The sequence below is a fragment of the Neltuma alba genome, unplaced genomic scaffold (genome assembly GCF_004799145.2).
Source record: "Neltuma alba isolate B1F8T4 unplaced genomic scaffold, ASM479914v2 tig00011767_pilon, whole genome shotgun sequence".
NCBI classification, from domain to species: domain Eukaryota; kingdom Viridiplantae; phylum Streptophyta; class Magnoliopsida; order Fabales; family Fabaceae; genus Neltuma; species Neltuma alba.
The window spans coordinates 1-13,506 of record NW_021636391.1 but is presented as its reverse complement, the minus strand read 5'-3'; the positions used below and the strand labels follow the sequence as shown (position 1 = coordinate 13,506).

General features: G+C 33.8%; 2 pseudogenes; one reads left to right on the top strand and one right to left on the bottom strand.

Moving 5' to 3' along the window:
• Positions 1-7,426: 7,426 nt before the first annotated feature.
• On the top strand, positions 7,427-9,677 carry LOC114717679 (protein SRG1-like; annotated as a pseudogene).
• Positions 9,678-9,873: 196 nt separating this feature from the next.
• LOC114717670 (mitogen-activated protein kinase 19-like) lies at positions 9,874-13,500 on the bottom strand (annotated as a pseudogene).
• Between the last annotated feature and the right edge of the window lie 6 nt (positions 13,501-13,506).

Here is a 13,506-nt window from a genome sequence, read left to right as displayed (position 1 = left end):
TTATAATTATTACTTTATCTTGGTTATAGTTCAATGATGGTTAGAAGAAAAAATGAAAGAACATGAAGATGATGAAGAAGAAGAAGCACTCTTGATCGCTTCTCGCCGATCATTCGGCCATCGTACTTCCCCTCATCGTGCAAAAGTCTGACCCCATCATCTGGGATTCCTCCGTTTTCTGAGCAACAAAGCAGGGTTGAACTTTCCAGAGAAAATTCCAGAAGGAAAACACAAAGAGGAGAGATAGGAGCGGTGCATTTGAAGTTGAAGCTTTTAGACCCATTTTGCTCTCTTCTCTTCAAAGTCTCTTCCATTACCTAACGCCATATCTTCAAAATCAAAAAAGGATCACCTGCCCATTTTTCAATCGAACTCAAGCTCAAGACATTCGAATACTTATGTATGAAGCTAGAAACCTGGGGTGTGTTGTCTCATGCATGGCCTGTCGTCGATAGATGTTTTCCTTTTCGGGGTTTTCCTCCCTTTGTCAGAAAGATGTTGTGTTGGAGGAAGAACAATTCTACCCTGATCCACTTTTCATCCTCATTATAAGATCTCATTTATAGTCTACAAATAAGATCTTATAACAAAGACGGGAGGTAGTAGTATACTCAGACCAAATCACTCGCATTCGTCAAAAGAGAAAGAAGAACACATGAGCTGACAAAATGGAGGGATGAAGTTGGACCTTCGAGTTTTCTGTTTTCTAGCAGCAGTAGTGACTAGTGAGTTATATTCATTTGAGATTAAAGGTTAATTAGTGTATTATTGCCATGTTAATGATGATCTGCATTGGTGGAAAATGCCCAAATTAGATAAAGAACAAAAACAATGACAACGAGGTGAGAGAAAAATAGTGATGACGATTTTAGTAAGAGGAAGCGATGAACATCAAATAGTTACTATGAGTATTTAATAATGTTAATGAAATCTCCCTTGTTTTATTACATACATGATAGTGAGGACACTATACATATTAATTCCAAGAAAGGAGCAACTCATAATCTAAATTAAATCATTATTGCTACAAGTCTTTCAGTTCATTTAGTTTATTGTTAAGTTGTAATATGAAAAGGGCAAATTTTAAACAGATTTGAATGTTAATAATATCGATTTGAATATAAGTCATTTATTGATTATTTAGTTGTGTTAACCAAATAAGAACTATTTATGTGTAATTTCAGATATCACCCAATTTTGGATAATAAGTACATTAAATATGATAGATAGAGCATCAAATTATATCTAAGATTTGATTATAAATTAGGCACTCCTATTAATTAACTATAAGATGCAAATTTGAAACTCTAATATATTGATCGAGAGCAATCAAAAAATATGTTAACCCTTAAATATACCTCCATAAATGGTGGCAATCAAATCAAATCAAATAGAGTCGGCAAATATTTGAAATTTTTTGCCAGCCGGATTGAATTTAATCTTTGACAAAAAATTTATATTTTACTGATTAAAAAATGATTAAGGAAATAGCAACATGGATGAGGAAAAAGCAATTTGATACTCCTCCAATCTTTAATATAGGACCTAATTGTTCAATTAATTTTAGTCTATATAAGACCTATTTCTTATATTTATTTTTTTTTCTGAATACTCCTTTAACTATAATCAAGTAGAATAGGGAGGAAGGATATTAGAAAAGATGATTATGGTGTTTTAGAAAAAACATGTCATATTTCTTATAATTAACTAACTTATCTAACTTTCTTAATCTAATCAAATTAGTTAAATAGATCTTATATTAAAGACCGGAGGAGTAATAATTATCAAAATTTTTTTACATTAATAGATAATGATAGATTATATTTAAGTATAAAATAACATAACCAGACTAGATTAATATAGTTTGAAATAAGCATCTCCAAAGTTGGGGCAAAAAACTAGTATTTCATGAAAAAGCCATCGACATTAAGTGGAAATCCCACCATGATTGCTAAAAATTTACCGGAAGAATGTTAAAATATTTGAAATTGCTTAATTACGTGTATTGCCTTTAACAAAGAATAATGGATATTTATATAGTGTGTGTGAATACGATTTGGGCTTCAATGACATCTCAAAAGCTCAAAATTAACGCTAAAACAGAATTTAAATGAATATCAATCATCATCAAAGGGAAAATATATGATCACAGCTTACAGTTGTCCTCTGGGTTAATACTAATTATAATGTAATGTGCATTATAATATAAATATCCCCGTATGTATAACTTAATATTGCATTAACTATGAATATTATTTATCATGAAAAATGGTAATATTACCGAAAATTGCTTTATCCACAACAAATGGCAACTATGATATTATAGTAATTCACGAACTAAAAACATATATATATATATATTCATCCCAATTAAGGTTAGCCTATACTTAAAATTTTCATGGCAAAAATTTTTTTTAATATATTTTGTCCCATAGTTATACTTCTTTTTATTGGATACAAATAACAAAATTATGTAAATTTCAGACAAACTATTAATCAGTATCACTTATAAATTAAATAGACAGAAGCCATAGCTTTAGAAAAAAAAAGTTTTCTTATATATAGAATCAGAAGAGGGAGTGCTAAAAAGTAAAAACCACTCAATAAATAGCTCCATAACATCTAAAAAGTTCTGAACCATAAGTTAACATGCCAAGATTAATCTTTAAAAAACCCTAAATTTGTCAAAAAGATTTGAGTTTTCCATAAAGAAAAATTAAAACTTCGGTTGAGCATTATTTAAACTCAAATTAAGGTGTGATGTTACGTTTACATACGATTCATCACAAGCAAACCCTATCCATGTCCCTATAAATACCTCATCCGTTCTCTGCTAAACACACAATCTCACATACCAAAATCATCGATAATCACAAAGAATCATCAATATGAAATTGTCTTCAAGTTCAGTCCTTTGCCTTGCATGCCTTCTCATGATGATGGCCACGTTAGCCCTATCCGAAATACAAAACACCACCGGCGAGGTGGTCGATAGGTACGGCAATCCTATTCAAAGTGGAGTTAGGTACTACATTGTGCCTGCGGGATCAAACTCCGGCGGCGGCGGCTTCACTGTCATCAACTTCAACAAACACCTGCCCTCTCAACGTCGGCCAGCAATCCAACTACCAAGGGCTAGGCTTGCCGGTGACCATCCAGCCATACACCGGAACCAGCTATGTGACAGAAAATACAGACTCCACGTTGACGTTTAGCATCAGCACAGTATGTGGTCAATCAGCAAGATGGATGGTGGGCCAGACGGACCCGATAAGTGGAAGAAGGCTTATCATGGCTGGTAGTGGCTATGGTAGTGGCAATTATACGTACTATTTTCAGATTGTGGGGACACAGTTCCGAGGAACCTATTACATTCAATGGTGTCCTACGGATGTGTGTCCATATTGTAACTTAGATTGTAGCTTTGTTGGTACTATGGTTCTGAATGGGATGCTTCTGGCAGCTCTGGATGGTAATGCTCTTCCTGTTCAGTTTCAGAGGGCATAATTGTCATTACACAGTTACAGTTTGTGAATCGAGTTGTTTAATGTTTGGGTTGTTAAAGTTATATTAAGTGGAATAATTGAGGGGGCAAGTGATTCATCCTTATAGCATATAGTAAGAGGATGAAAGAAATATATGTATTGTCATGTATATGAAGTTTGGATGTAATAAATAAAGCTCCCAAGTCCAAGAGCCTTTTGTGAAGTAGTGATTGTTTATTTAATTTTGCTTACCATGGTTATATTTTACTCCCTCCGTTCTCTTTTACTATAAGAGATAATTAACTAAATTATGTTGTTTGAAATGTTAGTTAAAATTTGTTGAAAATAATAAATATGTTAAAAAAATGCAACCTTTTTGCAAAAAATATTCCCTTTATGTGATGGAGTGAGAACATGTGGGAATTAGGGGGTAAATGGGAAATCAAAACACAAAATCTAATACTCCTCCAATCCTAAATATAGGACCCATTTTGTAGTATAAATTACACTAGAAAATATGTTTTATATTTAGGACCAAAAGAGTATAATATCTAAATGTATCTTATAAAAAGAAGGGTTAATATAATCATTGGTCCCTTAAGTTATATGAATTTTAGTTTTAGTCCCTTAAATTTCAAGCTATGAATTTTGGTTCTCAAAGGATAAAATAGTCCCAAGTTTTTATTAAATTATGAGAACTAATTTTAAATGGAAAGAAACTTAAAAGATCAAAACCTATAATTTGAAATTTGAGAAATTAAAACCAAAATTAAAGTAAACTAAAGGACAAAAAATTGTATTAACCCTACATAGAAACATGACATATTTTACAATTGTATCTTATAAAAATGAACTGGTAGGGTAATAGTTATATCATAAAATTATGGGCTTTACCCTTCTGATTGACTATTGCGAATTGCCAAATGATGCATTGATTTGTCTCTTTGCCTTTTGTCTTCAATGAGTTCCTTTCTGTGTCTTTAGGTCTGTTCTTGTTTATTTGTTTAGCTCTTTTTCTTAGCACAAAGATTTTGCACCTAAAGTTTTGTTGTTGCCCTATGTTCTATTGAATGAAATTTAAATTAATTATTATATTGATCTTGTGTGAATTTTAGAAAAGAAATGATGAAGAACAATCACTAAGTAATCAAAAGGGTTTAGATGGTGTTATATTTTAAGATTGTTTTATACGTTAATAGTGTAGTAACATAGTAGTAGTATGGTACAAATAATTTTTGAATTTGATGATTATATTTATAACGTTAAACTAAACGGATTTTTTTCCCGATCATAATTATAAGGAAAAATGGCAACAAAAAAACGCCAAAACAGAAAAATTGCACACAAAGACCGGTTTCCAAAAAATTTTGTCAAAACCCATAGTCATGTTGTCGTGGATTCTTATTTGTAATTTTTTTATTTTGACGGTTTTTTTTCCTACTTTTCCTAATTATAATATTATTTGCAAAATTTGATGCATATCAAATGAAGGATCAATTGAAACAAATATAAAAATTAAAGGCTACATCCACGCCCCATGTTAGAGGACTGAGTTTAAATTTTTGGCACAATCTCTTAAACACCTTTTGAGGCCCCAATCAGTTGTGCCTTTGTCTCTTAGGCTCCACTAAATAACCCACATAACCAATAAATGTAAAAATTATAATAAAATAATAAATATTAATTAATTTTTTAATAAAATTACGCTTTAATTTTTTAAATGCAATAAGATTATTTTTTAAATTATAATCCCTAAAATTAATATTATATATAGTATAAAATATAATTAATATATAGAAAAAAATTTTGTGGAAAAATGGGATTATAGACATAATGAAAGACATTTAGGGAAAATAACCTGAACAAAATCTGTATTTATCTTTTGCGTTTCGGCAATTTTTTTTTATATTCTACAATTTAGATCTTTTCCCCACAATATGTTTTCAATGGATCTTTAATCTCAATTTCCCGTTTTTAAATTTTTCTGGATATATATTTTAAATTTGCCCAGATTTACATTTTACTTGCATTTTCTGTATTTTTTAATTTTTTATTTTCATTTATACATTATCAACAAAATTTGTTTCTAATTATAAAAAACTTTGATCCACTTTACCTCTCAATTAAAATTTATTTTGTATATTATCTTCATTAATTTCACAATATGCCTCAATCCTTATGTCTCCTTGTTAATTTAACTAATTTATTAATTTTTATAAATTAATTAAATAGATCTTATATTTAAAATTGGAGTTTGACTTAGGCTTCCTCTCTTCCTTTTCTAATAATAATAATGCAAAGATGCTAATATCTCATTCAAAGTAATAACATGAATAATATGGCCACATAACAATGTGGGGACGTTCATGATTGAGAGGTGTACGAAGTAAATATGTAAAGAATTTGTCTCGTTTGCAGAGAAAAGTGCTTTTAAGAAGCTCTTTTGAGTGTTTCCAAACATTTTCTTGATCTCAACAACACTAGAAATATTTTATGCCAACTTCATCATCAAACACGCAAACCTTATACAAGAAAGGCAATTAATTAAAATCGCCCCTCCCAAAATTTAAGATAATTAGTTAAAATGTTTCTAGCATTTGTAAGCGTTAGCGAAAGAGTAGGTTCATTAGTCCTTTTAAAAAAGTTAGGCAACACATCAGGGTTAGTCTTATAATCTGGTGGCATTTAAATAGCCTGGCAGGTAATAGGTCACGGCGTAATCTTATCATAATACCAAGTGCCTGTTTGGTGGGGCATTTACGGGGGAAAAATAGTTTATAAGTATAATAAGTGAGTTTGTAAATTTAGGAGCTATTTGTAACAGTGACTTATGGGTCAAAAGTTATTTTTTTTAAGCATAATTAGAAAAGCATCTAAAACTTATTTATAACTTATGCAAAACAGTCTTTTGGAATTAAAAAACATTTTTACCCTTATGTTACGACGTTGTTCTTATACTTTTCTTTATATGTTTTTTGTGTTTCCCAATCAGTTTTTAGCTATTTATTTTTAATATTTTTGTTTAATATTTTTAATTTTTAATATTATTTTTTATTTATATTTACACAAATTGTATAGAGTATATCATTCAATTACTTATGTAATATTATTTGGTTCAAAAATTTTCATATTATTGTGATTTCTAATTTAAATATATTTTATTAATTAAATATAACTTTTCCTTTATTAAATTATTATATTTTAAAATTCATATTTTAATCATTTTTTTATTTAAACAAAAGTTTACTCATTTTGATCATTTTACAAACTAAGTTTACTTATCCAATCATAATCCAACCAACTTTTCTACTCTACAAACTAATTTTTATAAAAGTCAATCCAAACATAAATTATATTACCCAATTTAATTTTTACTCTCTCTTTTTTTTTTAAAAGTCAAATTGAAATATGATACTTTTTCCACTAACCAATTTAAATGAACCCTAAATTGTTAGGCTGCATCTCTAATTCAAAAAAAAAAAAGTAAGGCAACAAAAAGGTGCCTTCTAAAAAAATATATTCATCCGGTCGTTAATATTAGAGGTACTTTATAGTTTAATTTTTATTTTGTATTACAAAATGAGTTTTATATTAAAACTGGATAGAGTATTTTATTTCTCAAATCAATCAATAATTATGATCAATCTAATCATAACGCCCACACGATTTTCTTAATGAATAACAATCCAACCACTTATTTTCTTGGACCAGCCACGATGATTACATGATACTATTGAAACAAAATATTGTAACCCCGCCTCTCTGAAATGCAAGTTTCTACAATCCATGGACGGCCATAAAGCAAGTGACGGGAATTGGATGATAGGAACAGCGGGACCCTCAAGAAGCTAAAAGTCAGACTCACAGAGGACAACGCAATACAGATACATAGGTTATAAATATTCAGCCAAAAATACAAAGATTATACATGGTGCAAAGCACCTTCAAAAGTCCGTGTAATATAAAGGCTAACATCTAGTATTGATAGAAAGAAGGGTCAAGGGTTGGTGAGATGTCAGGGAAGGCCATGGAAGAAGCAGCGAAGCCAAAATGGAATTCTCTGATTGTTCCGTCAGTTCAAGAGTTAGCAAAGAAGGAGATCACTGAGATTCCAGACAGATATATTCGTCCTGATCAACAACAAGAAATTATTGTTTCAGAGTCAGATGATTTGCCAGAAATCCCAGTGATTGATATGCAGAGATTGATCACTGAGGAATCAGCCAGCTCTGAAGAATTGCTAAGCTTCACCTTGCTTGCAAAAACTGGGATTCTTCCAGGTGGTCTCTTTTCTCTATATCTCTCCCTCATCTTTGTCAGTTATACTTCACTTGCATTACAATCTAAATTAATAAACAAGAAAGAAAGAAAGAAAGGACTAAATGAATGAATTTGCTTGATTTAAGATAACGATGGAATTGAAAAATGAACAGAATATTGATTGACGACTGAAATAATTGGTGTAGTTGGTGAATCATGGAGTGGGGTCGCGGTTGGTGGAGAAGATGAAGGAGGAGACACATGAATTCTTCAATCTGGGAATGTCAGAGAAGAACAAGTTTTGGCAGAGAGAAGATGATGTGGAGGGATTTGGACAAGCCTTTGTTGTGAGTGAAGATCAAAAGCTTGATTGGGGTGACCTTTTCTTCATCAATACACTTCCAGTCCATTTGAGGAAGCCTCACCTATTCCCCAACTCCCTCTTCCTTTCAGTTCTCCTCTCTCTCTCATCTCTCTCTCTCTCTCTCTCTCTCTATAGATAGATTATGCATATTTCTTCGTAGGAAAAAATTGATTACCTCAAGAGTTGTTTTTAGGTTTGACGGGGGATTTTGTCTCTCCTCCTCACATTTTTCTTTCCTTATCTCCTTTTCTTTGCTAGTCAACATGGAGGAAGCCACACTATTTACAAGCTATGACAATATTGGCTCATTTCAAGCTTTGTGCAAATGCATAGGACATAAAAGCCATTTCTGATCTCATTTCCTTCTCATAAATATTTTGCATGCCCAATAGATAATCTACATATATTCCTTATCAGCTACTTGATTTAATGCTGAATCAAGTTTTGAATACAGAGAAACTCTAGAACTATACTCAGCTGAGATGAAAAATCTAGCAGTGGCTATTATGGACAAATGGAAAAAGCCCTGAAGATGGAAAGCATGGAAATGAGAGAGTTATTTAAAGAAGGAATGCAATCAATGAGGATGAACTATTATCCACCATGTCCTCAGCCTCACAAAGTCATTGGTCTCACACCCATTCTGATGCTGTAGGTCTCACCATTCTTCTGCAGCTCAATGAAGTAGAAGGCCTTCAGATTAGAAAAGATGGCATGTGGGTACCTGTTAGGCCTCTCCCTAATGCATTCGTTCTCAACATTGGAGACATACTAGAGGTATAACACAGAAAATAGATAATGTGCAGAAGGATAAACAGGGAGTGGGACCCACAACTTCAAAAATGGGACCTACCACTCCTCTCTCTATCCCTCCATTTTACCTAAAGTGCATTCACAGGCTGAATCCATGTTACAAAAGTCATTTATAACTAGGATTAAATTGCACTAGAAAAGAGAGAGTGAAAATCAATCTTTCGATCTCCAAATTGAAGAGTTTATTACTGAATTAAAGAGGCATATGCATCTTTTTGCCAAATTTTTCAATGAGTCTCATACCCACATAAGTTCTTTTCTTTTTCTGCATATTTTATATGGCAGATCATAACCAATGGGACATACCGAAGTATTGAGCACCGAGCAATGGTAAACTCTGAGAGAGAGAGACTTTCCATTGCTACATTTTATAGTCCAAGATATGATGCAGAGATAGGTCCTTCACCAAGCTTGGTCACTGACCATACTCCACCAAAGTTCAAAAGAATAGAGTAGATGAATACTTCAGAGGCCTATTTAGTCGTGAACTCCAGGGAAAATCCTATCTAGAGGCCATGAGGATCCAACAATGCAATGGAAATGAAGAAAAAACCGAGTGAATATATTATCAACGGACTTCTCACAGTTTCTCCATTTGTGATTTTAAATTAATCTTCCGTCAGGCTTGACGCCTAGGCTTCTAAAAACAAAAGAATAGGCTTTGCCTATGAATATTCAGATGTGTTATAGTTGCAGATGAACAGATATCAATGACAATTTCTGCCCATAAAATTGAGCTGATATGTTCCATCTTCCATGTATATGTGTGTACAATCATATGTAAGTGTACGCATGCGCATGTGCGTCTATCTATCTGTGCATGTTGGTGTCCTCAAGACAATAGAAGATCATCAAGTCAAGATTGAGAGGAACAATTGATTTCTCATTATCAATTAAATGTACATGTATATTTATACAAGAACTGCAACCTCAAGAACCGAAAAGGGAAAAAGGAAAATGAAGAAAAAAACCTAAACCTGTTTAATGATTTAATCAACCTCCTACCATCCAACTCCTGACATGAAAAGCATAGCACCTTTCACAAAACTCCTTAACCTATGACAATCCATACTGAACAGCACCAGAATGTCTATGAGCTGCGATGGCCACATCTGCAGCGCCAACTGCACCAAAGTGAGATTGTGCCTGCTGCAGCTTCGTATCAACTGTAATCATGGGATTATCAAACCGGTCAATGGTGGTTTGTTGTTGGTATGGGTTCGAGTTGAGGTCAATTGCAGGTCTGGCTAGGTGGTGACACTGCTGGAATGGGACTGATGCTTGCATTGTGAAAAAACCTGGTGTATCTCTGATACAGTCTTCTGTGAGTTTGTCGGTTGAGGTCTGAAAAAGCAGTGAGGAGAACCAGCCACTTGGGGAAGAGCATTTTGATAAAAGATCCTTGAATCATAAAAAGTATTTGCGATTCTCCCGTTTTCGTAAGGTACAACTGGCCTACCACTCTCCCGGGCTTAGCTGTGGGAAGCGTTGATAAAAGCAGTTAATAATGTAGATAGACAAGCCAATAAACAATAGAACCAGCACACTTTTTTTTTTTCTTTCTTTTCTGCAAACAATAGAAAGAGCTTATTAAGAATATAGAATGTCACTAACTAGTTCATTTTGAATATGATGGATCCATTAGCTATGGCCATCATTTCCCAGCCCTCTAAGCTTCACCTTGGCCTCAAGGAGAGATTAGAAGAAGAAAACCGTGGCTTCTTCCATAAAAAGACCAGCATATGTTCCCAACGCCCCACTCAAATCAAGCTAAAAATTGCGGACGTATTTATTATGCTGAATATTGTGTGTGAAATTGATATTTTTATAAGAATTACACGCACATGCGCGTCAAGACAAATGCTTTATTAATTAATGATCGAATTTCTGTTCATTTATATTCGTACACATCAGAGTTTCGGAGGGACCAGGTATTAGGCACACAGGTGCTCAAGGCTGGAGTGTGATGACAAATTTTAACCCAACGGGATGGTTATTTTCATGGCATCTTTGTTATTCTCAACCCTCGGCTTCCTTCTATGGAGTCCCAGTTCGCTCGGAAGTTAGGATAATTTGTTGTTCTCGTATGTGTATACTTTTCTTACTTCGCCGGATAGATTTCTCATTTCATCTAAATATTAAGGAAAAAATAAGCAATCAACACATTAACTACAGGTTATACCTGCTGGCGCTCTTGGCGGAGGCCGGGAACCCCTCCATTGACTTCCAGCATTTGATTCAGCTTCTCTTAAACTCTTATATGCCTCTTCTGCATTTTGTTTGTTTCTCGTACAAATTGAAATTTGGCTTTGTATTAAGAGGGACCGTAGCCGAGTAAATAGCAGGCCTTCGAAAGGGATAAAAAGCAAATTTATTAATCATATGGATGGTATACGGATCAGAAAACATTCAATTAAGAAAGAATTCTGGTGCAGGAAGCAGCCAAAAAAAAAAAGAAGACAGAAAGCTTAAAGAGTTTGCTAGTTTAACAAGGCTTTAAAATTGGACCTGATTGAAATACCTCATAACTTCACAATTAGAATTTATTAAGTGAAAATGCAATTTAAGGGCCAGTTTATTTAAAATAAAAAAAGGGGGTTATTTCCTCAAGGTTTTTCCTTCCCATACTCTCCAATCTCCCCCCACAAAATCACTTCTTGGGGGGGCCCAAAAAAAAAAACTGGCCCATATGTTACTTTAAATCCAAAATTACTAATGAAGTAAACTTTCAAAATCATCACAAAACTCCCTTTTTCTTTTCTATCACAGTTTCTGGATTATTATATGATGATTTCAAAAATCTTCATGTATATAGAAATAGAAACAGATAGACTAGAAATTCCAATCTCAACGACACCAAAGAAAGGGACATTAAATGAATGGAATTAGTATATGGTGGATTATGATAAAATAGAGCCACTTTGAGGTTTCATATAAAATGAGCCATAGAACAAACACGAAGTTAGGGACTTTGGGCTGCTTTTATGAGAATAAGCAGCTGTGATGGAATAAAAGAATTGATACGCCTTACTCTTACATTTTGAAGAAACCTCCTATAGAAGAAAATCTATCTCACTTTTATATTTGATTACTTTCTGATTTTACTTTATTTGGCAAGTGGGGTTGTTTAATGATGTATCAAATGAGCTGCAAGTGGGATGTTTGCTTCATAAGAAGTAAACCTTACAGTGGCTTCTATAAATAGCGACAATGCAGCACGTGGAACGAGACTAGGATGATAATGAAAATCAATTTTGATATGGTTTAGCTACACCCCTCCCCCCCCACCCCCCCCCCCAAAAAAAAAAAAACCCGCACCCTTACTTTTCTCACTTCTCCCTTCCTTCTCATGCCCCTCCAGTTTCTTCATATTCTCCCTCCTTCTAGTCATATCTCTCCGTTCATTTCTCTGCCTAAGCCCCTCCTACGTTCTGTCCCTCCTCTTGCTCACCATCTCCGTTAAGAAATCCACCTCCTTTCTCTCTCTGTTCTATATTTCTGCCTCTTTCCTGCTGTGTCTGCAGTGCGGGTGTGTTACATCAGGCTGGTTAGGTTGTTGCGCACTAATAATGAACCAAATGATGTGAAGTTTTGACTATTGGCTGTCTTCTTGACTGTTTGATGCTTAGATGATCGTCGACAGACCTGCCCTAGAATCCATCAAACCCAAGAATCCTTATTTTGCAAGTACTGTACACAAGCCCCAAAGGCCCAAACAACAGTATAGCTATGCAAATAGATCTTCCCTTGACCTTACCTCCACCATACAGTAAACCATCAACACCCACAATCTCTTTAACCCTCATGACATGGAAGAAACTTTAATCAGAACCCAACAAGTCCTAAGCATTCCCCACAACTAGACTGGCAACTACACTCAAGACACAATATATAGAACCGAGAAGAAAAGATACAGTTAAGAGGAAGTCATTAGCCATGATAAGTGCAGATTAATCTTACCTCGGAAGGGAGGCATGCTTCCTTTCTGGAGGAGTCACTGAGCCACCATTTTCCTCCAGATAAGCAAATTGCTTTCTGAATTGGCCTATGCACTGCAAGGAATATGTACCAATAAATTATATCTATCACATATAAACATCAATATTATATTCATAAACTAGGTAATAGACATCATGTATAATCCGCAATAAATCATATTTCAGACCTAGGATAGAGAAAATGCCTTCAGTTCCATTTATGTAATCTTTAAGCATCTGAGGGTGATATTCCAGTATTTCACGATATATTAATTCTCTAATATCCTCCTTTGTCAACCTTCGCCTCTCAAACTCAAATTCCAACTTTGAAATTGACTGACAAGAAGGTTCTCTCTCACTTTGGACAAGCCCTTGAAATAAGGATCAGCTAGTGCCTGCCAAACACACAAGCAAAATGTCTTTGTTTTCAAAATTAAATCAAACAAACATTCTTTTCCATTACAAGATCCATACTGGAAAGAAACAAAGGTAACATGAAATAGTAGAAAAATAGATACCTCTTCAGCAGTTGGCCTATCTTTGGGATCAAACTAGAGCCTTCGCAAAAGGCGCAGCGCCAAAGATCTGCATTTGGAAATTTCTGCTC